At 44.3% G+C, this 27,421-nt stretch overlaps 1 protein-coding gene across 1 annotated transcript in view; it reads left to right on the forward strand.

Moving 5' to 3' along the window:
• The window catches only part of Lipc (lipase C, hepatic type), a 130,527-nt gene that overhangs the window by 75,464 nt on the left and 27,642 nt on the right, over positions 1-27,421 (forward strand). The window lies entirely within an intron of this gene.

A 27,421-nucleotide genomic window follows, 5' to 3' on the forward strand; every position in this document is an offset into this window, starting at 1 on the left:
AAATGAGATACACACACATACACACACACACATTTTAACTCATATAAACACATGTAGACACATACCACATTTTTAAAACTAGAAAGAAACCATAATGCAATGGTCATCTCTGACTATGGCATTGCATTTAATTTTGGTTGTTTTTCTTTATGTTTTAATGGGGTTTCTCTATTTTTAAAGGTTGCTACAATAAACATTTAATCCTTTTTGAATTCAATAAAAATGTTTGGTTTCAGTTTTTGGCATTGTTGTTGTTGTTAGGAGCTTTTTTGTTCATTTTTTTTTAAGAGAGAAAGAGAGAATTTTAATATTTATTTTTTAGTTTTCAGCGGACACAACATCTTTGTTTGTATGTGGTGCTGAGGATCAAACCCAGGCCGCATGCATGCCAGGCGAACACTTGAGCCACATCCCCAGCCCCTTGCTGTTCATTTTTTAAGAGAAAAAAGACCATCCAAGTGAGGACAGGCCTTTGACCCAGGATCAATGTTGGGAAGGAAGGAGAATGTCCCAAGCTAGTCTTCTTGGAAAAGCCACTGAGATCAAAGCCCACAAGGTGATTTCTCTAGCTCCAAGTCTTTTAAGGAAGCAGATGGAGTCTCAGAACAGTCCCATCCCATCTTGACCTGGTCATGGTGACAAGCCTTAGCAGATGTGTGTGCCCCGCGATTAGGTACCAAAGACAGGCTGGTCATCAGCTGCCCTGGTTATGATGTGTAAGGCAAGCCAGGTGTGAAGTGGAGGTAAGATCCTGGCCACTGTCCTCAACTTACATACAATCAACGTGAGGAAGCAAGACAGCTATGACAGGATGCCCTATCACAATCAGGGTTGCTCCACAAATATCCTCCACCCCAATACAAAAGTTCTGTCTTTCAGTGCCATTAGACTAATCAAAACACAAAACACCAACAGAAATAAACAAATAAATAAAATAAGTGCATAGAAAAGGAGAGAGCAAATCTGAAAAGTAAAAATCTCCTCCAAACTGATGAATATTTCATCCCAAAGGATGCTTGACCTTTCTGAGGCATCCTGCCACCAAGGAAGTCAATTATTCACAGCCCACGGTCCCCAGATTCTAGGCAGCACAGTCTGGGAATCAAGGAGTTCATTTAATGGAAGCTTAACAGATTCAGACTTCTCTAAAATTCCACATACTTTTCTGCCAAGAAGCTGTTTTGAAAGATGACACTCCCTTGATGTGAATTTGCAGCCTGCCCCATTAAACGAGGCTTCACTCCGAAAACATTTTTAGAGCAACCCTGTTTCAGACACTTGCTCCCAAGGACAAATGAGAAGACACTGCACCAGCTCAAAACTTTTTGAGCTCTTTGATGATCAAAAATGAGAGAAAAATACTAGAACAAATGTTATTAATCCAAATATCCTCAACAGCCTTCAAAGCAGACCGCTCCTGTGTGCTGGCGGAAGCGTGGCTCCTGCAGAGCTGGCCCCATTGGCCCTAACGCCTATGAGCCCAGCCAAGCCCTTGAAAACAAACAGCTCTCAGAACAATGGGGGGAAATGCTAAACATCAAAGGTGGGGAAAGGAAAAGGGAAGAGGAAGCAAGTAAATTAAAGACAGGGAACAAGGATTGGAAACCAACAATCATCGTGTGCCTCATTTTATTTAAAAAAAAAAAAGAGGAAAGGCCCCACAGTAATGTAAAATTACAATGTAATAATAAAATGAAAAAAAAAGAGAGAGAGGAGGAATGATGGATAAGGCATTCTAATGACTCAGCCCCCAGAAGAAGCCCCTTTAATTAACTTTTGTGCTGCTGGGAATCTGGAATGTCTAGTCCTGGCTCCATTCACTAGTGGATGAGGGCACCAGACCTCTCCTCACCATATGCAAAACTGCCTGTCTCTCTGTGCAGTCGGAGGGGCGTTTCCAAACCTCCAGCCATTTGCTCACAGATAAACAAACATCTCCTCAGCCTTTGCCAACTCTGCCCAGCCAGGAAGTCATAATGCTGAATTAGTAGCATTTCAATCACTTCTGTGACAAGCCGGTGACAGGCTGGAATATGATGAGTGAAGCAATCAGATGGTGTTACGGGAAAGAGGCCTGAGGAGAGGGTAATAACAGAGCAGTACAGCAATCACCACCATCATCATGGCCACATTTACATAAAGTGTATAATCACCAGTGAAACAGGATGCCATGTTCAGAGTCCCACGGCAGTCCAGCCCCTCCACTTCCAGGTGGTATGACTCTAAGAGACCTTCTGGACCTTCTCAGCCTTGGTGTTCCATCTACTAAAGGTGCATGGTAATCTCTGTTGCATGAGACCATTTGGAGGTTTGAATGAAACTGTGCCTGAAAGGCATCACGCAGCATTTAGAAGTACTACAAGTAGTCAGAGTAGTCCTAGTGGTGCCATTACAAGTAACACCGTCCATTATTTCAAATAGTTTTATGTACCATTGCATTGTTTTAAAATCCATCTGCTTTAGGATGGGTTTCGGGCTGTTTTAAAAAAGCCATAAATTTAAGAGGTTTGATGGAGGAAATATCTAAACTCCACTATAATACCCTCCTGTTATAAGAAATATTATGTACATTTTTAAACCTGTGAAACGTTGTCATCATGATCATTATAATCTTCCAGTCAAACATCTAGACATTTCTCACTGTGCCTGGCACATACTGTGTGTTTGGTAAAATGTTTTTTTGTTTTTATTAGTGCATTGTAGTTATATATAATATTGGGGTTCATTTTGACATAATCTTATAATCGTACTTGCATGAAATAAATTTATCTCTACCTTACATAGGAGAAATATGTATATGTTTGTGTGTATGTAAGTATGTGTATGTATGTATGTGTTCTACTGGGGGTTGAACACAGGAGTGCTTAACCACTAAGCCACATCCCCAGCCCTTTTTATTTTTTCATTTTGAGACAGGGTCTCACTAAGTTGCTGAGGCTGAACCTAAACTTGAGATCTTTCTGTCTCAACCTCCTGAGCTGGTGGGATTACCGTTGTGTGCACTGGGCCTGGCCCCTAGGAGAAATATTTTTAACTCTCTTTGATGGGAAGTAAAACAGAGGTCCTCAAAAATCAAATATCTACCTTGATAAATGTAAGAAGTTAATGGGGAAATAAGAGTGCGCATTTGTTTCCTGCTGCTTCTTTAACAAAGTAATACAAATGTTTTACTGATGTAAAACATCATTATCTTACTGTCCTGGAAGTCAAAAATTCTAAAACCAAGGTGTCACCAGGGCTTTGGGCCTCTGGAGACTCTAGGATAGTCCTTTTCCTTGCTTCTTTCCTCCTCTGCAGGCTGCCCACATTCCTTGGCTTGCGGCCTTTCCTCCATCTTCAATTCCAGCAGTGTAGCACCTTCCAGTTTCTCTCACTGTCCTACCACTTTCTTATGAGGAGGACCTTTGTAATGACATTGGGCCCATCCAGATATCCAGAGTAACTTCTCCATCTTAAGACCCTTAACTTGAGCACATCTGCACGGACCGCTTTGCCACTTAAGTTCCGAGGATTAGGATGTGAACATTTCTGAGGAGGTGTCAGCCTACTGCAGACAATAGCTACTGGGGTTCGGTTGGGGGCTTTTTGTCTGTTTGTTGCTTTTTTTATTTTACTTTGGACTCTCACTTTTTCATCCAGCAAACTTTGTAGAGAAGCTATCATGTGTAGGGCACATCTATAACTTCTAACCTGTACCTCTCTGGATATAACCACATCAGAATCAAGCTTTATTAGTGTGAAATAAAAGAGATCTATACATATATGCCCTGAAATATCACTGAAACCTAGACTTTAAAAGCAAAAAAGAGCCTTGGGAGATCATTAGCCAATACCCTTCTTCTATAAAGGGCCAACTCAGACTCAGAGGAGTGATGTGATTTCCCCAATGTCAAATATGAGTTTGTGAGAGGTCATGAGGCCTGAATTAGAACTTGGAAAAGAAAAGCAAACTGGAAGGCATTCTGGAAACAAAAATCAGTGGAGTTTAGAAACAGACTAGAAGTGGGTGAAAGCGGTACAGGGGTCAAGGGTGCCTGAAGTTCATAGCTTGTGGCATCATTCATTGTACAAGGGACAGCAGAGTGAGGACATATGCTAGGGAAAATAATGTATTTAATGTGTCTGGAGCATGGACCTATTTTGGTAGGACCCACTTGACATGGCTGTAAAGTTTTCCACCACTCTTTCTCTTCTCACTTCCCATTCTCTCACAAGTGTGGGCCCAGGGCTATCATCTTCATGTGACCACCGCATGTCCATGCTTCTTCTTTCTTGCCGACACTGAGCTAGGTTCTAGGATGCGTTTGTTTCAGTATCTACCAGCTTTCACTTGACCCCAAAGCCATGGGACTTGCTGCACACCTTTGATTGAAAATGAAAGAGGTCACACTGTCTGGGTTTTCTGGAGGGATGTTTTCAATAAACCAGGTTCAGCACAGGACAGTGATCTTGAGATGGGAAAAATAAATGAGAAAAAGTTCTCTAAGTGCTCCAGTTTGCAACCTGGAGAGTTTCCACAAGCCTCTTCACTGGAGTAGGAAACAGCCTGGAGTTCAGACAGCCAGAGATGACAAAGGAGAGAACTGGAGGAGAGAGAGCTTCAGAGAGCTGCAGAGTCCCCTTGCTTCTTCAGAGATTAGTACAGCCATGTGATGAAACTACCCAGGCAAAGACTCACGTGAAAGGAGCAGATGAAATGACCCCCTGCACTCACCATTGGGCTGGAAAGAGCTTGTGTCCCCATCATCTGAGTGAAGAAAATTTGTAAACATGGGTCATAGGCCGGGGTACTCAGAAAGCAAGCACCTCAGAAGTTGGGCAAATTAGCCTTAGACTAAAAGCTATTCTAGTGCCACCTACCAAAGTTATAAAGCCAGCCTCCAAAGGATCAAACTGTTCTTGGGTAACTTAACTGCGTCCCAGAACAAAGCTAAAGAATACTCAAGATAATGTAAGAAAACTTAGTCCCAAGAAGCTAAGATCCACAATATCTAATCTCTAATTAAAAATCACCATGCATACAAAGAAGGGGGCAAATACAACCCATAATGAAGAGATAAATCAATCAATTGAAACCTGGCTAGAAACGATACATATGATAAAATCAACAAACAAAACACTACAAGAGGTCTAGTGACTATCTTCCATATGTTCAAAAAGGTAGAGGAAAGAGTAAGCATGTTAAGAAATATATAAATATCTAAATTAAACTTCTAGAGACTGGTAAAAAAACAGAATACATCGAATGGGACTAATAGCAGATTGGACATTGCAGAGGAAAAGCTTAGTAAAGTTGAAGGCATCACAACAGAAACTAAGATGCAGGGAGAAAAGACAAAAAGCAATTAACAGAGCAACAGGGTGTGGGGGGAGGGCAATTTTAAGAGAGCTTACACATGTGTTAATGGGAGATTCCAAAGAGAGGACAGGAAAAAAAAAAGTATGTGAAAAAATTCAAGGGAAAAAAGCCTCTAAATCTGATGAAAACTATCTAGATCTAAGAAGCCCGCTGATCCTTAAATGCAAGAAACATGAAGGAAACCACATCAAGTCACAGAATCATCAAATTGCTTAAAACCAGTGATAAAAAGAAAATCTTAAAAGAAATCAGAGTAAAAATTCACATTGCATACAAAGGAACAAAGATGAGTCTAACAGACATGAGACCTCTCATATATACTGTCCCATTGTCAAAGTGAGAAGATTAATGTGAGCACTGGCGTTCCATCCTGGCTGGAGGCAGAAGTCCTCTGTAACCCACTTCTGGGTACTAGAATTTGGGGTGGCTCACTTCAAAGGATTAAGCCCACCTCAGTCCTATCAAACTTACTTGGAAACAGTTTGGTTCCTTTGAGGCTTGCTTTGAAATTTCGTTCGGTTGGACCAGAATAGCTTTTAGTCCACTGCTAATTTGTCCCCAGATTCTGAACAACAATGCCCCTGTTGTTAATAGTTACCATGTGATGACATAATATCCCTGTCCCACACTATTCATTGCTAAGTCTCAGCAACCATCAAGTAGAGTTATTTACAGCCTCACCTCATCCTCTCATTTACTCACAGAACCAAGTTCCCCAATGTTTTTATAAATACCCAACACTGTTTTTGCACCAGCCATGCACAGTACCAGGTTCTTGCCTCTTCCGGAGAGTTGTCCCCCAGTCTATGTGACCAGGCATAGCACACTGGATTTCACGATGTTCTTTTAGACTAGTCATCACAACCTTACATATCCTCACTCAGAAGGGTCTAGAGTCTTAAACCTTTTATGTAACAAAAATCAAACACAAGATTCAGCACCAAAAAAAAAAAAAAAAAAAATCTTGCTCTCCTAGACTGAACTCTCCCTGAGAATCTAAAAGAATTTCTAAGCCAAAAGTTCCAGTGTCAAGAATTGCAGCCTCAGAGAATTGCAGGGATGTTTGAACCCACAGTTCCAGGAAACACACATTATGTATGAGTTCCTTTCCCACACAAATGGGAGAATGAGACTCTGACCCTGGAAATGGAACACAGGGAAACAAATCCTGCTGAAACTATTCTCCCCAGTAACATTATACACAGAAACACCCATATAAACTTGATTTGCTGTCACTATCAAATAAAACAGCGCACACATAAGCATTTCTAAGATTTTCCACTGACATCCTCACTTGCAATCTTAACAACAGGCCTGTAAGTAGAGAGGTAGGTATCTCAGCTCCCTGATGACAGATGAGGAAACAAGCCTGCACAGGTTGGGTGGCTTGAACAAGCTCAGACAACTAGTAGGTAGCAGAGTGGGCTCTGAAGCCAGGTCTTCTAACTCCAGGGTGAAAGAGCTTTTCATCCCACCCTGCCTTCCTTCCTCTATCAGAAAAAGAAACAACCACCAACTTCCTGGTGTTGGCCATGACCAAGGTTTCTCAATAACAGCATGACTGACATGCAGGACTAGATCATTCTTTGCTGGGGGTGGGGTTGTTCTGTGCATTGTAGGATGTCTAGCAGCACCCAGGGCCTCTACCCACTAGATGCCAGTAGCACCCCACTTGCCCCGCTTTTGACAACTAAAAATATCTCTAGATATTGCTATGTTGCCAAATGTCCCTAGGGTGAAAAGGAGGCAGCTAATTCCTCATTTGGTTAAAAATCACCACCCTCCATAATGCTTGAGAATGCTCTCCACATGTTTAAGAGAGCAGCAGTGATGAAGTCGGTTCTGTGCAAGGAGAATAAAAAGAAAAGAGCAACTTGTGCTCATGCCCGTGAGTCTGGGACTAGGGAACCTGACAAGGAGAGGCAGAGGTGTGCATTCATCTAAAAAGTTTTTTTCTTTTTTTTTAATATTTATTTTTTAGTTGTAGTTGAACGCAATACCTTTATTTTATTTATTTTTATGTGGTGCTAAGGATTGAACCCAGGGCCTCGAACATGCTTAGGTGAGTGCTCTACTGCTGAGCCATAACCCCAGCCCTAAAAAGTTCTCTTCTTGACCCTCCTCTGAACTTAAGTTCCTCCACCTACTCAAGTTCAGCCAACTCTGCATCAACCCTTCTCCACCTCCTCCACCTACTCAAGTTCAGCCAACTCTGCATCAACCAAAACACTTTCCAGAGAGAAGTTTCTGGAAGGCAGTATGGAGTGAGTTGGTGAGAAGCAATATGGTACAACAGTTAAGATTCGGGTTCTGTACATGCAACACTATGGTTGAGCCTCACATGGTACTGAGTTAAGAGGAGTCAGGCACAAAAGAACACCTATTATGTGAATTCACTCACATGAAGCTCAAGAACAGGCAAAGTGAGCTGGGTGCTGGTGCACCCTGTAATCCCAGGCTCAGGAGACTTGAGGCAGGAAGATGGTGAATTCAAAGCTAGCCTCAGCAACTTAGTGAGACCCTGAGCAACTTACCCTATCTCTAAATAAAATATTATAAAAGGGCTGGGGATGTGGCTCAGTGGTTAAGTGCCCCTGTTTTAATCCCCAGTACCAAAAAATAAAAAGAAAAAAGAAAAGAACAGGCAATATGAATCCAAAGTGATGAAAGTCAGAGAGCGGTTATGGCTTATGGTGGACACAGGTTGCAGGAGCCCTCTGGACATGAAAATGTTCTCTGAGGTGATCTTGGTGGCAGTTATATTGGTTAGAAGCGTATGTAAAAGCCTACAGATTCATTTAGGATTTGTGCCCCATCCTGTGTGTGAATTATACTTCTTATAAATAAATGAACTTCATCCCCTTAAAAAAGAATGTTGACTCTGGAGCCAAACTGCCTGGGTGTGAGCCCCAGCCCTGTGTTTTGTGAGAGGTTAATGAACTGTGCAGAGCAGACAGGAAGTGCATGGTAAGCAAGAGCATCATTATAATTAAAGAAGCCACTCTGCTAACCAGTCAGGCAAACAAAAGTTTGTGAGAGGAGCTTCAGAATCCCTGTGCTGCACCCTTCAGCTCACCTGCCACTGCACTGAGTGCAGGGTGCACGTGGGTGGTGTTTGATGGCTCAGCCAAGTCCCCTCCTCTGCAAGTGCCCCACCCCAACCATCAACAGGGCAACATCCACCATTATTCTCTGTCTCCTTTAGGTCCTCCTGGGTTCTCTGTGAGGCTTACTTAGGAGCTGCCCCTATTTGCAGAGCTCTTCATCAATATATGGAATATTTACAGAACACAGCGGTTTTGATTAAGCAGTTCATTTCACTGGAGACCAGGGGATTGTACTGTGTCTCTTCCTGAGTTATTCTTGGCAAGGCAGCCCTTGCTCTTAGCATACAATTCTTTACATTATAAAACCTAGAGTAAGAAGAACTGCAGTGAACAGAGCAGATGGGATTCCACTTTACCTTTCCCCCAACAGCTTCTCAGTGGATCCACCACAGTATCTTTGCTATTTGCTTCTTGCTATCTTTTATTTTTCTCTTTGGAAACTGGCTGTGTCAGAGGAAATAAATAAATGCAAGAGTGTGTGAATGGAGCATGAGAAGGAGGGTTGAAAAACCTGGATTTTAGATTCAGCATCCAATAATTGATTGATAAGTGTTTTAACTTTGTGGGGCAGTTTATTTTCTAATTTATTAAAAGAAGGGACTGGCTATAAAGTGCCCCGTTACTATTCATTCCATAGATTTTAACCAAAGACCCTATGTACTTTAAGAAAACCCATAAGTAAAATCATGCATGACTTATATCTGCACAGAATAGACTGGAAGGAAACACAACAAAAATTTGAAAGGTCACCTCTGGGGGATGGGAATCCGCGACACTGATGAGTGCAACAGGACATCACGTGGTTCTCTCCTTTCCTGCATCATTGCATCTCTGTTTTCCTGCATCTGCATACTCTAGTTCCTCAAGGTTGAGAGCTGATGTTTGGGAAGGCGAGAGAGGTTTCAGGAAAGGAAATTGCAAGAGCAAAGGGCTGAGGCAAAAGCACAAGGGCCTTGCCTTCCTCAGGGGGATGAGAACTAGCCTTCAGGTCACAATACCCAACAAAGAGTGTGACTGCAGTTCTTCAGGATGTGGGTGCCATGGAAATCTGTCTGTGAATAGAATTTCTTCAAGGGTGTTCCATGGAACATCAGTCCCAGAAATGCCTGGGGGAAAAGCATGCAGAGGATCAGCTTGCTCCAAAGTCATTGAGTCTGCAGCCCACCATATATCATATGTCCCTGTTAGAGATTTAAACACACAGTAGCCTGCTAGGGGATCTCTCTGGCCAGCAGGAAACCTGATGAATGTTGTTTAATACAACCCCCAACTTTATGTGGCCACAAAACTCCTTTTTCTGTAAAATTCCTATTAATATTTCAGGAAACAGTGTGGGATCAGGAAAAGCTTCACAGAGGCAATGTTTTTAAAATTGAATTTTAAAAGCTTAAAATAAAGGAGAAATTACTGAGCAAAGGAAAAGAGGAGAGAAAATTTGTTTGGGTCTGGAGGGCTTTGAGGAAAGTAACAAAAGAAGGACCAACTATGGTTCCAAAGAAAGTCGAGAACCTTCTTTTTGTCTGTAGTGCCTTTCTTTCCAGCTCTTCCCTAAAGGCTAGAAAGAGGCTGTGATGGCTGTGATAGTGGCCCAATGGCTCAGAACCACAGGAAGGAGACTGTGGATATTAAAAGTCAAAGAGTGGCCAGGTGCAGTGGCCCACGCTTGAAATCTTAGTGTCTTGGGAGGCTGAGGAGGAGGATTGCGAGTTCAAAGCGAGCCTCAGCAATTTAAGGAGGCCCTGAGCAGCTCAGAGAGATCTGTCTCTAAATAAAATACAAAAAGGGCTGGATGTGGCTCAGTAATTAAGCACCCCTGGGTTCGATCCCTGGTACCAAAAAAAAAAAAAAAACAAAGTGCAAGAGTGAAGGTTCCCCTCCTCCTGGTATTGGCTCACTGTGACAAATTTTTCCCTAGGAAGGCAGAAAGATGAAATTATCCTGTTAATTGAATTCAGCAAATAGCCCGCCACTGTGCAGGCTGTGTGCTGGGTGCTGGGAGCACACAGATGGGTAAGACATGTATATCTAATAGTATAATCATGAAGTGAGCCAAGAAACAAAGAGCTACCCAGGTGTCCACACAGGGTACAGAGAAAGACCCTCCCCTGACCAGCTGTTAAGAGAGCTTTCAGCACACTCTAGTTCCTCAAAATTGAGGGCTGATGTGCAGGAAGGCAAGAGAGGCTCTATATGAGGAAATGAAAGGGCAAAGGCCTGGAGACAGGGACTTCCGGGCAACTCTGGTTGCAGCGGCACCTTACAGGGTGGGGAGGGTCTGAACAGAGCAGGCTCAAAGCAGACCCTGCAGGAAAGCAGTGCTCTTGTTCACGCTACAGTGAGCTGCACTGGCCCACAGTAGGAGGGGAAGGAAGAAGGAGGAGTGGGAAAGGACTCAGCAGGGGTGAGCAGGTGCCTGGAAGAAGAGGGATTCAAAAGTTGGATGAGGAAGGCATCCAGAGCCCATTGGAGGTGGAGGTGGGAGGACAAGCTCAGTCCTCAGCCAGTTAAATAGGCTATATAAGAAGACCAGGCACGAGGATGACCATGATCGGGGTCTGGATGATGAAGATGACTATGACTCTGTCATCTCTCCCTCTTTCTCTCCTGCTTGTGGGAGTTCGGGTCAGGATTGAGTTGGCAAACAATGATCAGAAGACAAGAGTTGTTGTTTATTCTGCAGAAGGCACCTGGGGCAGGCAGGGTGGGGCTGGCCTCCCCATCTATCCCTGACACCCCCCACAGCATTCATCATTCTTCAAAAGACTGGTTGGGCTTGTCCCACTGGGCCCTGCCCCATTACCTGCACCCAGAACCCCAGTGGTCCATATTCAGGGTCCCTGATTCTCCTCTCTTCCTGAGATTCACTCTGCCTGATCCTACATGTCCCACCCAGATGCTGCCTCAATATCCCCCATCCCAGTTTCCAAGTAGCCAGGGATGAGCCACTTCCCTGCAGAGACAGAGAAGCAGTGACACTACAAACAAACAAGGCCACACTGAAAATAGAACACCAAGACACTGTCCCCTTAGGATGCACTACCTTCAGGGTCAATGTTGAATTCTAGTAACAGGATCCCTGGATCATTTTCAAATCCAGACACACAGGAGCCTTGTTCCAGCCTCACTGTGGGCCAAGGCTCCCGGCTCACCTCCAGCCTTGCACTGGCTCTGACTGCTGCCCTGCTTAGTCTTGGCAGGCAGCACTCAACAGGCCCAGGCTTTGCAGCCACAGAGTGCTATCTGCAAGCTCTGCCACTCAGCCTCAGGTTCCTGCTTTTGCCTGATTCTGTTTTGACGTGCTCCTGCTCCTTCCTGTCTCTGCTAACCCCTCTGAATGCCATTTCCTCTGCCAAGATCTCAGGTATTACCAAGGTCCATCCCCATCTTCACTGATCTTTGTCCCTCAGCAGAGCCCACATTATAGCCACTTATGTCTGGGACAACTAGATAGGAGCTGCTTGTTTTAAAGACTTCCCAATTTCCTCCTGAGTTCCATTTCTTCCACAGAGCCTGGCACATCTTAGCTGCCAGTGTGAACTGTGAGTTCCCAGAGATGCCGATGGCACTTTCCAACATTTGTCACTTTTGACACATCTAAAATATGCTTGCTCCTAGCACTCCACGAACACCAGGCCAGATGGCTGCGAAAGCCTCAGTTTCTCAAAGGCCTCCAAGAAGCCCTGGGGAGGGTATATAGCACAGATTCCTGACTGAGAGGCACCAGCTTCTCTCCCCCTCCCTGCACCCCTTCCAAAGCAAAGCCAACGGAGTGGGCACCCCTGGGTTTCAGCACAGCCCTGGCAACAGGACTTCTGAGCTCCACACCAGCTTCCTTCCTTAGAATTCTTTGCACCTTGACTCCCCGTGGCTCCAACCAAGCACTTTGTCATCTTCCAGGCCTGGTTCTGCCAGAGAGGAAATTTCCCCTCTGGGAAGTTCCCTACAAGGCTACCATCACCCCTTGAGTCATCTTTGCTCTCTCAGGTCAATCTTGAAAACAGACTGACCCAATAATCAGCTATTCCACAGCAGAAGTCAAGAGCCCCTGGGGCCAAGGTGAGTCCAGGTAGAGCTCAAGGCTTGAAGTCCAGATATTTAGCTAGGCAAGCAGCTGAGAGGAAGGGAGGCTGAGTGGCACCTGTTGCTCCACTGTGGATTGAACCGCTGAACTACATCCCCAGCCCTTTTTATTTTTAATTTGAGACAGGTCTAGTTAAATTGCTGAGGCTGGCCTTGAACTTGCAATCCTCTTGCCTTAGCCTCCCGAGTTGCTGCCACTGCACCTGCCTTAAAATTATTTTTTTTTAGAGAGGCAAGTATTCACATGGCTTATAGATTAAAAGAATACCTAACAGACTCTATTTGTAAAGTCTTATCCCTCACAATGTTTTTATCCATTCCATCTTCCCATTCTCCCACTGGTGGGAACATCTTGTATCTTTCCAATATTTCTTTACGTAGATAAAAACAAATTTGAATTCATTGACTTATCCTCCCACCCTTCCACAAAAGGTATCTAGATAACATTCTAGACCTTATTTTTGTCACCTCCACAACACATTCTAAAGATCTTTGTAAATCGGTATAGGGTGTTTCCTCAGTCCAACCTCAAAGTGTTCCATTGAGGGATGTGCCCCAGTTTAGGGTTAGGGACTCTCCACGGACACTGGGATGTATTTTAGCATTACAGAAGATACTGCTATGAATTATCCCGCCTTCATTTTATTTCATAATGTGCAGACAGAGTCTCAGGGTAAATTCCCAGGAGATAAATGCTGGGGAAAGAGTCAGTCCGGTTGTACCTCCCATGGTTGTTGTTCAATCCAGTTGTTCTCCACCAGTGTAGTACCATTTTGCACTCCTGTCTGTCTTGCCATCAAGGGGTGTGGCATTTTAAATTGTTTACCAATCTGATAGGTGAAACCTATGCCTCCATATAGTTCTAACTTGTATGTTTCCTCTGAGGACTGGGGCCAAGGATTTCTTCACGTGTTAAAGGGTCATCTTTCTTTCTTTCTTTCTTTCTTTCTTTCTTTCTTTCTTTCTTTCTTTCTTTCCTTTTTTTTTTTTTTTGTATGTGTGTGTGAAATATCTCTCTGTGCCCATGGCTCATTTTTCTAGGGGGTTTCAGGCTTATTCTACTTGATCTCTAGGCATTCCTTATGTATCAGGGAGATTATAGCCCTTCATATTATGAGCTGCAATTATTTTTCTCACTTTATTATTCATCTTTTGGATGTACTGATGGTATTTTTATTTTATTCAGAAATTTTTTGTTTGAGCTAATGTAGCCTAACTTATTAATCTTTTACAAGTTCTGGATTTTGAGTTACAGAGGTTCTTGCTCAAAAGGTTACAAAGAAGTTCACCTATGTTTTCCTCTAGCTGTGTTATGGTTTCCATTGTTTCTTTTAAAAATTTGATCCATTTGGGGTTTTTCCTGATGTATGGTGTGAGGTATGGATTCAATTTATATCTTTCTTTTTCCAGGACTCCCAGTACTTTTTTTAAAAGCCCATCTTTACCTCGTTCCACTGATTTGAGATGATATGTCTACCAAATATTGAATTTAATTTATGTATTTGGGTGTTCTTTATATATGTTCTGCTTCTTTGCTCTCTCATCCAAGTACCAGTATACACAGAATCATTTAAGTCTCCTCAAATAGGATTCTTTTTAAAATTTTTTTCAGAGCTTCTCTGGCCATTACTGACAAGCTGACCTCTGTCACTGGGGTTCCGTCTTGCTCACTGCCAGGTTTTAATTCTCTCTCCTACAAGGAAGTCAACATATATCTGTAGACTTCCAGCCAGAAATAGAGGCTAGCACAGTTTGCTCCCCAAACGAGGCAGAGGCAGAGATTCAAAATCCTCAGAGAGAGTCTCAGTTGGGCTTATTCATGCACCCACTGGAGACTGGTGCGTTGGAGAAAGTCCAAGTGGGAGATCTATGTCTTCTAGAAGCTTCCGCTTTGCTCTGAAGATGCTCAGCACGATCTTCTGGCCCATCCAATCTGCTGAAATGAAAGTGATCCCATATTATCTTGATAGAGTTATCCTGTCTGATGTTCTATCTCCTCATCACCTGTGACTGATGGTGTGGGAAGGACTCTTCAAGAAGAAAGATGTTGTAATAGCAATATCAATCACCACTTCCAGAACCACCCGTACCACACTGCCACCTATGCTCATTGAGCACCTGCTATATGCCAGGCATTGTGAAAGGTACTTTGCACCTTTTTCTCATTTACTTATCACCCTCTGAGAAAGCTTCTGTAAACTTGCCCAAAATTATACCTCATTAGTGGCAAAGCCAAGCTTTGGATCCTAGCCCAGATCCAAAGCTCATATTCATAACCACTGGATAAGTGATTCTCCAAATGATCTGCCACTCTGAGTTAATGCAGATTCCAAAACCTACTGAATCAGTTGCCCTGGGCATGACGCCCAAGAGTCTGCACGTTAAGCACATGAATACATGAGAACCTCTGCTCTCAAATGCAGAAGATTAGGCAAAGTATAAGGGAGACTGAGAGGAAATGTATTCACTTAGCAAGTGGTGTAAGGGCAGAAAGTTGGCTGAGTGAGTTTTGCAATCAGATCTGTTTTTATTTTCCCTTAGCAGAGAGCATTGACCCATAACCTGGTTTGGCTCCTGGAAGTTCCTCATTTGGGCAGAGCACCATGACTACAGCACCCTAGATGGTCGAGGCAGGGACTCAGCAGAGTAAGCCTCTGATCTGCCACAAAAGGTTAATAGACTACTATTGCCCAAAAGAACCAGGCCTGATAGGGGATGTATGGCTGAAATTCTCACCCCAAAGAGGCGCCTCTTTTTCCCAGTGACACACCATGAATCTAAAGCAAGGAACTACCTAAAAGGGGTGCACATAATTCACAGAAAGGGACTAAATAGGCCAGCAAAGACCTTGATGGATAATTACCTGTGAGTATCTGAAAGGAACTATGGGTTCCACAAGGAAAGAGACCTTGGATAAGTTTTTAAAGGAAAGGGAAATAATGCATTGAATGCCACACCCTGGATTGAATATTTCACCAAATTCCATCCAGTTTTCATAGCTACCTTATGAGATAGGTCTTCACATTTCCAGTTAGGAGAAGGAAACAGGTTTTCACAGGTCTCAAACAAGCTTCCCAAGGTCACACAGCTATTAGGGCTGAAGAATCACAGAGCTGACTAGTTCCAAAGCCAGTGTCCTTTCTACTACACCACCCTGCCTCTGCAGTGGCTCCCAGTGTGGCCTGGAAATAGTTGGGGTACATGTCTGTGGTCTGAACGGGTCAGGCAGCAGTCAGCTGGGCCTCCAGACATAGGCAATGAGGGGAAGACATAGGTCCAAAAGAGTATCTTCAATATAAGTGGAACAAGTGTCCAGGAAATGTGTCATCTCAGAACTTGGACAGATGGAGGAAGAGGTAGAAAACTGGCTCAGGCTCTTGGTTTGATGTTTTAGTGAGCTGTGGGCCTTGGGTCATTCACTGACATCTTCTTTCTTCATCAGGAACTTGTGTAGGCTGGGAACAGCTGGGCTCCAGACCCCAGGGCCTAGCAAGTCTCCAGAGAGAGGAGAGGTTCCAAGAGCCTCAGGAAAGCCAGGGTGCAGGCTGTGACCGTGACTCAAGCTCTGTGGGTCTAGAGGTGACCACACTGGCCACACACAGGATTCTGCTCCCCCCACATTTCATAGTCCTTACTCCCATCAGGAACAGTCTTTGATTGGAACTCTTAAGATCATCTGGGGACCTTGTACACCGCCTACCAACAGGGTCCCTCTGGATGCCTTTTTGTTAGATTCCCTATGGCTGGGCAGATGTGCTCTTATTCCTCAGCCATGGTAACAGTTACCAAACTGTGGAACAGTTGTTTATTTACTTGTCTCCAAAATAAGACCATGATCTTGAAAGCATGGTCTGTCCCACTCACTGTTATATTACAATGTTAAGCACAGCCCCAACCACAGGCAGGTGCTCATGAAAGTTTGATGAATGAAAGAACTAATGGAGGGCTGGGGATGTGGCTCAGGCGGTAGAGCGCTTGCCTGGCATGCGTGCGGCCCGGGTTCCATCCTCAGCACCACATACCAACAAAGATGTTGTGTCCGCCGAAAACTAAAAAATAAATATTAAAATTCTCTCTCTCTCTCTCTCTCTCTTAAAAAAAAAAAAAGAACTAATGGAATCATAGTGGGGCTCCAGTACCTGAGAGCATACCCAACTACCAGGTCCCTCGCAGGGAAGCCCTAGGGTGGTTCACGGAATGGATCAGGCCCATTTCCTCATCAGGCAGCCCCAGATGATCTCCCAAGAGCACATGCCATATGCTTCAGCTCATATGTCCCATGGATTACTTCTGCCTTAAAGACTCACCTTGGGGCTATTTGTCCAAGTTAAAGCCCCAAACTTTCCTTGCATTGCAGGTATTTACCTTTGCAAAGCAGAGAACCTGCTTCCAGCTCAGGGGAGGGGACATTCCTGAGGAACAGAGCCAGGTGTTCCCAGGTCACCCCTGTTCTGACTCTCACTTTTCTTGTGGCCTAATTAACTCTGGCCTCAAAAAAAAAAATACTTATCCATAGCATCTTTAACTTACTAAAGGTCAGTACTGAGGTAGTGCTAAGACTTAGATATCTCTGAACCAAAGGGACTCTGGGAGTTTTGCCAAACTTCTTGGTTTTCCAGAGGTGAAAACTGAGACCCAGCTGGTTTGGAGAAAGCTGTGGCAAGAGTCCTGCTCCCAGCTGCCTCAAGAGCTGAGGCTGTCTCGCCACCCCACTGTGAAGACCTCAGAGTGCTCCACCCAGCCCCACAGGGTCCCAGTGAGGAAACAGACCTAGGAAATGAAATGGCTGGCTCAAGGCCAACCAGAACCAAGTCACACAGTCCTCAGGTAGCTACAGAGGAGTGGAATCATTTGGGGTGTGTAAGCCATATTGCCCATGAGGGCCAAGGCAGCAGCCCCCCCAAAAGAACTTATTCAGTGCTTGTCTCATGTGAAATGCCTTCAGGTCAGGCTCTTGGTTCTCCTACTAAGTCACCACACCTGCCATGCAACACAGCCACATTATACCAAGTAGCACCAAAGTCAAAAGACTCATCTCAGCAACTCCATGGTCAGTCTACTTCCTGCAGGGGCTGAAGTCCTGGCAAAGGAGGTTTATGTGTCTGTCCCAACAGGAGACTTAACGTCCTGACTGCAAAGGAGCAGCCTTCAGCTCTCAGTGGCTTGGGTTGTGCTACAGAGTGGTACTTGGGTTCAAATTCCACCTATGCCTCTGCCCCATAGGCCGTCTAACCTCCCCGAGCATTAGTGTCTTCCTTGTAAGAAGATGAGAGATGAGAATAGCACTGACTCCCAGCATCGAGCATGAAACGGGCTGTTTGTGCAGGTTGTTTAGCGGAAAGGGAGGTTGGGAGCAGATCTTAGTCAGACTGGGTTGAGCTGGAGGTCCAGCTCACTGGCATCCTGTGTCCTGGGAAAAACACTTAGCCTCTCTGAGACCCAAGTTTCTTTGGGGATAAGACATACCTTAAAGGGGTATTATAAGGATGGGAAGAAGACAAGTCCAGGGACTAGACGGAGTAAGTGAGAACTCCACAAACAGCTTTTTACTTTGAATTGAGCTTGGCCTCCCCAGGTCCACCCATCTCCATATCACCTTTAAGGGGACCTTGTATGGTGTGCATGGGTTTCCTGGGTTGGTGGTATGTGTGGCTGACACCCTCTCAAGGACTTGCCTGTAAGACATCTTTAACTCTTACAGGCAAAAGTGATCACTATGTAACCAAGAAACCACCCGCCTGTCATTCATCCCAGTGAACATCCTAGTCATTCCCTATAAGGAAAAGATCTCTTTGTGAAGTTCAATGCAGCTTATAAATGTGAAAGATTAGAAACACTGCCTGTGCTGTGATAGAGAAGTGGACGCATAAATTATCACACATTCCTTCTGTGGAATATTACTCAGCCTTTACAAATGATGAGCCCGAACACCTTAGCAACATGGAGAGATGTTCATTATGTCATGTGAAGTGAAAAAAGCAAAAATCATTACGTCTGCACAGTTGTGTGAAAGTACATTTGCTTCTAGACACAGAATAGGAAGAGAAAATTAAGAGTCAGCCCATTGGAATGATGAACTTGTGAGTGTGTTTTTTAAACTGTTTCTCTGCATTTGTGCAACACACACATTTTTTTGAAGAATAGGGAAAAATCCTGATGCTCGCTCCAGAAATGATTTAGCTGAAGGCAAGTTTCATGTGTAGAAAAGAGTCCAGTACAGAGTAAGTATTCAGGAAGTATATTGATGGAGAGAAGAATGAATGATGGCCTGGGGATGTGGCTCAAGCGGTAATGTGCTCGCCTGGCATGCGTGGGGCGCTGGGTTTGATCCTCAGCACCACATAAAAATAAAATAAAGATGTGTCCACCGAAAACTGAAAAATAAATATTACAAAATTCTCTTTCTCTCTCTCTCTCTCTCTCTCTCTCTCTAAAAAAAGAATGAATGAATAAATAAGAGAATAGACAAGTGAAGAGAACACACCTACCCCAGCAGGGCACTGCAGACCTCAGACCTAAGATAAAGTATGTTCAGGGGTTTAGTAGAGTGTGTAGCATGGGGTGAACAGTTGACATATGTCAACCACTCGGGTGATCACCAGGCACGGACTGAAGTAGAGCCAGCCTAGGAAAAGCCACCAGGGTCTCTGCTAAAAAGATACAGTGTCATAGACAGGTGCTGGCCTTGAGTGCTCTAATTTCCTCTTCTGTCCCTAAGGAGCTGCATGAGCGTGGGTGGGCGTGTGTGCCTCTTGGGCCTCGGTGTCCTCATCTTTTCCAAGGAAGGTCATTCATCAAGGTGTTACTTGGAGTTTACTTCCCCATCCCCACCATTTCTTAGCTTGGAGATATTTCTAGGACTGAAAGCAGAAGCCATTTGAATCCAACCTACTTTCCCATCTTTTGTGAAAGAATAAACTTGCCAAAACAATTATCCTAAGACAATCTGGGCAGGGTAGGAGGCAGGGATGAGAAAGAGTGGGTGCTTAACTCCCCGCTGGGGAAGGGACAAGGGCTGGTGCTACCCAGAGGAGCAAGAACCAACCAGGCTTCTAAATTGCTCCTGTGGGAGGAGGGCATGGCTTCAGCCGTCACCCTGCACTTCTCACACCTCAAGCACAAGCCCAAAGAACGGGATTTCTGAAGCAAGCATGCAGCAGGTTTATCTCAGAGTCAAGCCTGATGGAAACAATGACCAACACAGAATGACCTTTGCGCAAAACAAGGGTGAAGAAACTGGTAGGAACGTAGTCCCCTGCAAGTTGCTATACAAAAAAGTTAAAGAAATGTGTTACCTGTCATTCGCCAAAAGTTTTGTGAGCTAACATCTCACACAGTGGTGGGTTTAAATTTCTAACAGGTGCTTTCTCTCCAAAAAAAAAAAAAAAAAAAATCAAATTAAAATAAGTAATCAAATTAAATTGAAAACTGGATTTTTTTTAGCTTATGCCAATTTCTATGGTGTAAATACTAGCACTTGCCAATTTCAAACTCCCAATATTAAGTTACAGAACATGGAGAATTGGGAAGAGATGCACACAATTGGCTCCTCTGAGCCGGTGAGAGCCAGCTCCTGCTCACCACTGAGACTCATAGATCAGAACTCTGTCTAGAAAGCTCTCAAAGATCTTTTCCAATAGTATAATTCTGGGATGTAGATTGTGGCTAATTAGTAATAGTAAAAGCCATTCACTTTATCCAGTGTGGTCTGCTTGACAAGTGGATCTGTCGGGCCCTCCTAAGAACACCCCTCCTCAAAAAGAAGCCAGCTTCTTTGTCAATAAGTAAATAGACATATTCTGGGTTTAATCCACTCCCTCCTTTCATTAAATGGTCTCATGACCAAAGACAAACCATGCATTGTCCCTAAGGATTTCCAAGAAAAATCTATAAATTTTTCTATCAAGTTGTTTTTAGACAATATATTTTAGTCTATAACTCATAATATTCCTATAAGGTAGGCATTAATGTTAGTCTCATAAGTGAGACACAGAGAAGTTAAGTAGCTAATGGCACACAGTCTAAGAAACAGAATGGTGATCAAACATGCTGACTCCAGAGCCTTGGCTCCTAACCTCCCCAGAGCGGTGTGTCTCACTGTGCAGTAACAAGTCACACACAAGGTGTGGGCCCATTTGGGTCTCTTCATCCATGGGGCCAGATTGAAAAGAAGACAGCAATCTTCTCTTCTTTCCTCGTTTGGGTGTAAGGTACCCAGTTCATCTTCTGACAGCTGACCATGGAGAGGGAAGTGGCTCTCATTCTCCTTTTATAGGCACAAGCACTGCTGATACTAAAGCAGTACTTACCCTACCTGCCAGCACCCCAGTGCACTTGTCTGCAGCAGGAACTCCACGAGGAGGGTGGTGCTGGGCTGAGGTAGGACTCCGTGCTCCTAGGTCCTTGACTGCTAGACCATCTGACAATGCCTTAAACTGCATAATTAGGTCCTCTGCCTCAGCCCTCCTCTGCTCCTTGGAAGCCTCACCTGGTCATTGTGTAGGTCATACCTGAGATGAGGAGGAGAGAAAGGTCACATGAAACTCAAAGCCAGGGTCTGGACAGTCATTAAACATCCAAACAAAAATCTGAAACCAGAACTCAATTAAATTAATTTGCTAATCCAAACAGCACTTGGCAAATGAATTTTAAACCAAGGTCCTCTACTCCAAGAGCAGGTCTAAGACCTGAGATGATCCAGCTCCCGTGGAACTTCCCCTGATTGACTGTGATCAGATGCCAGCACACAACCCCCTCAGCTGGGCAGGAACCCTCTTAGAGTAACCTCTGGGAAGGAAGGGGGAAGTCTCATCTGAGGATGAAGCTGGCCTAAAACAGTTCTGCCAGGTGTTTCAGGAGTGAGACGTTTTAGTTGTTGTTCTACTGGTCCCCTCATTAGTTTAGGGATATTTCCCATAGACAGCTGTCCTCTGTGATGCAGGACATATTTCCCTTCAGCAACTATGGAGCTGAGTTGGCAACATCAGTCTTTATGGGACATGGAACATCAGCCCTCTGAGCTTTACACAGGGATGTTAAGAGTCCCAAAACATGGAAGGGGTGTGGGTTGAGGCTTTTGCCCTCCATCACAGAAGAAATATGTTAACCCAAATGACAGGAAAGGTGAGTTCTTTTAATTCTGCCATTAATTCGATGCATGGGGGTGGGTGGGCAGGAGACATTAGAAAAATTAGTAACTACATTGTCCAAATTGAGAAATCGAGGCGGAGGAATGTTTTCAAGATCATAAGTGGGAGGCTGGGACCTCAGGTCAGGCCAAAATTCAAGATGGCGGGAGTGGGAGAAACATCCCTTACCATATATATTCTTAAGCAGAATGTACTTATCACCAAGCACAGTTCAGCAGCAGCTTGAAGCTAAATTCATGAAGGTCCAGCAGAGACTAAATTCTCACATGAGCTTTTTTCCTTCTGCCAACACTCAAGAAATTCTGAAGTCACCATTGCCCACCTACATATCATTGGTCTCACCACAGCAGCCAGGGTCAGAGCTGCAGCTACATTAATCTCATAGGATTGTTCCATCACAAGCAGAGAACATGACTTGGAGAGTGTTCAGGGAAATTGTGAAATTATGGTCTTCCAGAGGCCCCCTGCCAGGTCTGGGAATATTTTCAGCAGTGCATGTTTACAAAGCAAAATCTCACACACACACACACACACACACACACACACACACACACATTAGCAAATTAAATAATGAATGTAAAGATGTACAAACAACTCTGTGAGAGGCATATTAACACCTGGGGCTCCTGTCTCAGGCACTTGTGTCCTTAGCATCAGTCAATACATGGCAAGCTCTGACAGCAGTCAACTGAGCAGAAGCATCCAGCACAGGCATCGCCAGCACAAGGCAGAGCCTGACTCCAATCAGGGTCTCTAACACCAGGTGGCCCAGCTCATTTGCCTGCAGTCACTCACCTGATGATGTCCTTACCCAAAAGAAAATGAAATAATTTGTTCTTGTACGAAATATACAAGCCCTCAAACCTGAGAGCTGACTTAGGAATAGAGAAATCACTTGCTGCAAGGAATTTTATATTAGAAATGTAATGGCTGGGCCCAGCTTCTCCTTTGGACTAATTTTGAGGATAATTTTTCTGCCCCAGGAACTTGCTGTCCTACAGAGGACGATCCAAGCTGCCTGGCCTGTCAGTTCCTTTTCCTGGATACAGAGACTGATTCCCTTGAAAGATTTGACTTCTTACCTTGTTAATATTCCCCCTCTCAACATCACAGCATCAGGGACTGGGGTTGTGGCTCAGTGGTAGAGCACTTGCCTTGCACACATGAGGCACTAGGTTCGATCCTCAGCACCACATAAAAATAAATAAGTAAATTAAAATATTGTGTCCATCTACAAATAAAAATATGTTTTTAAAAAATCACAGCATCATCCCCAAATTCTTCCCGCTGGTGTGCCTTTATCTCTCCTGAAGAGACGAAAAAATGACAATTTTGGAAGATATGTCTGCAGACGGTGCATCTCCTATCTCCTCCAATATGGAAACAATTTCTTTACTCCTAACCGAATCCTTTGTTTTCCTTTCAGTTTACCATAATGTTGTTGTGAGGTTTAAATGAGTCAATACAAATAAGATTGTTAGAAAAGTGCCTGGCACAGGAAGAGCACTTGGCATACATGAGCCTTAAAAACGCTGAAATGTGGATATGTGTGTGCCTATAAAGAGATATAAATTGGATCAGACCTAATGAACTAACGAGTCTATTTTATGAATATATACCAAGAAAATGCTCATAGATATAGACAAAGATTTATTTATAAAGATGGTGATCAGTGCATCGGAGCATTGTAATAGAGGAAAAAAACTAGAAACAACCAAAATTTCCAGCAATAATGGAACAGGTGAATTCATTATGCTGCTTTTCAAAAGCATGTTTTTGAATAATTTTTGGTACTGTAAGAAAACTATAATGATAGGTAAAGAGGGATTAAAAGCATTTATATACTATGATCTCAGCTTTGGACTCTCCAAATAAATATCTATGGAACAATACCTCCATTAAAAAATATCAGAGCGAAAAACCCCAAATGTTACTTGTGTTTTGTCTAATAAATAAAATTATTCATTTCAGCACTTATTGTATATTTGTAGTATACAACAAGCATCTTTTAATTATACAAAGAGAAAAATAATAGAACAGTTGAGAATCTATTGTAACACCACAATTTTTTTTTAAAGGATAAAGTTTTAGACCAAGCCAGGGTAAGGGGTAGAAAAGATCATTCTGAGGCACAGTCCTCTGTAGTTGGTGACCCCCTGGACAGGGGAGAGAGGACATTAAGTTCCTCTTTGCTTCCTAGCTTGATCAACAGCATGGATGGATGATGATTTTATGAACCACAATAGGAAAGCCAGGAAGAATGGGTTGGGAAGGAGGAGAATACATTGTTTGGCTTGCTGAGTTTGCAGCACACTAAGGATCCCCAGGTGGAGAAGCCCAGTCGGGAGCTGGCTGTATAAAGGCTGGGGGAAGAGACCTCAGTAACACCTGGGTGTGGGACCCCACAGTGAGTCCTTACCTGAGGATGCACAAGTGCTCTGTGTGTCCCAAGAAAGGGATGCTCAGACTCTGCTCCTGTGGAAGGTGAGACACTTGGGTTTCCGATCACCACCCCTTCTTCCCAGAATGTGGCTGCCTCCTCAGAGGTAGCAAAGAGTCCCTCAGAGACTTGCAGTGACTGAAATGCATTTGCACTGCTCCCTCTGAGGCTTGCTAGGCTCCCTGAGTCAACCACATCAAACTCACTGCTGTATATTTTGTAGAAATGGTGCTCAAACAATAGCCCCTGCCTCATCCAAGGACCTCTTTGTACAACAACGCCTAGGGAAACTGTCCCAAGTTTCAGGACCAGGAAAGTGTGAGGCCTTGGACATCAGGGATTCTGGAACTGCTCCAGTTTTCCTCTGCAGTAGAAAAGAGCCTGGCACAGAGAAAGCACTTGATGTACACTAGCTCAAAACGCACTGGAAACCAGTGTGGGTATGTGGGCATCTCTGGCCAATAAGAAGCCCAGAACAATATCTGTGGCCCATCTTCAGCAGCCTTATAGGATCACGTGGTGTTCATTCAGGGTGTTAATAACATTTCTGTCTTTGTTGTTTTACTGCCCTTATTTTCTCTTTGCCCCAGTTTCTTCAACTATAAATGTTTGTGAACTACTTAAAGTCAGTTTTCTTTTTCTTCCATATCATTCCCACCCATCCATCTTCCTTCTCACTCCTGGAGTTGCTGGAACTTCTACTCCTCTTCTCCACAACAGCCCTCCAACTCTGATATCCACTAAATCTTCATTTTTTGGGCCCCAGATCCCCAGTGTCTTCAATAATTTCTTATGGATATGAGCTCCTAAAGAATCATTCATCCTTCTATACTTGACAGGTGCCTCCTGGTCTCCAGGTGTCTCCCTGAAGCCCCTGCTCAGGGCAGTGCCCCACCACAGCAGCAGCGGTCAATGGCTGAGTTTCATGCCTGCCTCACGCACGCGGCTGGGGACCCCTGAAAGGCAAAGGCCACGCCCCTTGGCCTCCAGCTAGTACAAGGCCAGGGCCTGGGCCTAATGGATGCCTAATCAGGGTTTATTGAAGAAGTGAATGAACAGATGAGCACACACCTAAACAGTACTGTATGTGCAGCCTCCTCACACACCTTCAAGAAAGCCAAAGGCCCCAGGAAGGGCCCTGCTCTGCTGCATTGTTTGTGGCCTTTCCAATTGACAACTCTTTCATTGTGTCTCCCGAAAAGTCTTGAGGCCCTTCAGAGCTTGTTCTCACAGCTAAATCCAGAGTAAATACACATAAGACAGAATTTGTCCTGTGAGGTCCCCAAGATAAATATTCACAGATAGGAAGGATTTCGCAGATCAAAAATGCAAGAGGCTGGGGTTCCAATCAGCATGTGTTTTCCGAACACACCTTTCATAGGTGCTAATTAGGTGCCAGGCATTGTTCTGAGCTCCTTACAAATATCTTATTTAATCCTCATAACAACCCCATGAGATAGGTACTATTTTTATCCCCAATTTATTTTCATAGGGTCCTCTTAGCATTAAAAAACCTATCTTGAAATGAAGGAGTCACTTCTCCATCACTGATAAAAGAAACTTATAGTAGATCCAATGTACCAATAACGGGCAGGCTAAATGTGAGCCTTTGATCTGAGACCTAGATCCCACAGAACATCACATCCCTCACCCACTGAGTGTTAGCACCTACCTTGTGTTCAGGGCTACTTCCCGTGAGTTCCTACCCTGGTGGAGGAAACTCAAACCTAAGCAAACCAGCCTGGAGCTAGGTGCAACAGTGTGCACACCTGTAATCCTAGCAACTCCAGAAGCTGAGGCAGGAGGATCACAAGTTCAAGGCCAACCTCAGCAACTTGGTAAGACTCTGTTTGTAAATAAACAAAGAAATAAGCAGCCTACAGGGCAAGTGCATTAGGACCAAGGGCACAGTAACAGGGCTGTTTTGATGTCAAAACAACAGCCCCTGCCTCATCCAAGGACCTCTTTGTACAACAATGCCTAGGGAAACTGTCCCAAGTTTCAGGACCAGGAAAGTGTGAGGCCCTGGACATCAGGGATCCTGGAACTGCTCCAGTTTTCCAGTAAGGGGAGTAATTATCTCTGTGTTCTTGGAGAGTATGATGCTTCAGCTGTTTTAGTGTATGGACCGGAGTTTCAGGTGGAGAAACAAAGGTGGGGGAAGTGAGACTGCCAAGGCAGCAGGGTGTGAAACAGCACCGGGGCAGCTGCTGGAGGCACAGTGAAGGGAGGGGAAGAATTGGGAGTGAGGGACAGTCATTCAGGTGGTGGCCATGGCCGCCTGCCAAGAAACTTAAGGTCACTGAAAGATGTAGTCATTTCTGTTCTAGAAAGATCCTTGAAGCAGCTGCAGGAGGGAAGAGGGAGAGGACCAAACAGAGAGAGATCAGTGAGGAGGCTGTTTCAATAGCCCAAGCAAAAAGACTGTGTGTGGAAATGAAGGCACTAGATTCTAGGGATATTTAGGGACACTAGACTTTGGAGTGATGGGGAAGCTGACAGAGAAGTGCAAGATGACACTTGTGCTTTTGTCTCAGAGGTCCAAAGGGAAGGGGGAGCAGGGCTGAGAGCTGGCTTTCAGAGGTTGAAGACAAGCCAGGAAGTGAATAAGCTGGGCCACAGACATTTTCTTTCATTCTCTCAGAATGGTTAATTCAGATTCTCGCTCACATCTCTTTAAATAAAATATGATGCATTTCATTCTGTCATCATAGTGAAAAATCATTGCCCTTTGCTGGAAATTAATAACCTTTGGAATTAATAACCTTTGGGTAGGAAAATTGGTTTCATTAATACCTCCCCTTGCACTTGGTAGGTTCATCATCTCTTGGCCCTGCTGTCCCCTGAAACCAAAAGCCCAAGACTTATTATTTGAGTAGCCTGCATGATTTTATGCTCAGAAAGAATGATCAGGGTCCTTAGTAATTGGACTGAATTAAGTCACTGACTAAAAATGTCAGCGTGGCTATGTGTCTGCCTCTCAGCCACAGGGGAGTCCACCCTCTACCAAGAGGGAGGGCAAGAGCTTCCTCCTGTAGCTCTGGGCCTGATCCCTATGCTTGGCAGGAAGATGTCACCCATCTTTATGTGCCACTCCACGGAAACATGGCACCTTCCTTGTCATTTAGACCAGAGAGCCCAGGCTCCCCAGCATTCTGGCCCTGCATGCTCCGCCTGCCCACTGACCTCCTGCCTTGTTATGGCCACGGATTTTCACACCTCTGAGCCTTTCCTCTTGCTGTTCCCTCTGCTCAGAAAGCCCACTGCCCTCCCCAAACACATGCCT

Source organism: Urocitellus parryii, chromosome 6, assembly GCF_045843805.1.
Source record: "Urocitellus parryii isolate mUroPar1 chromosome 6, mUroPar1.hap1, whole genome shotgun sequence".
Taxonomy (NCBI): domain Eukaryota; kingdom Metazoa; phylum Chordata; class Mammalia; order Rodentia; family Sciuridae; genus Urocitellus; species Urocitellus parryii.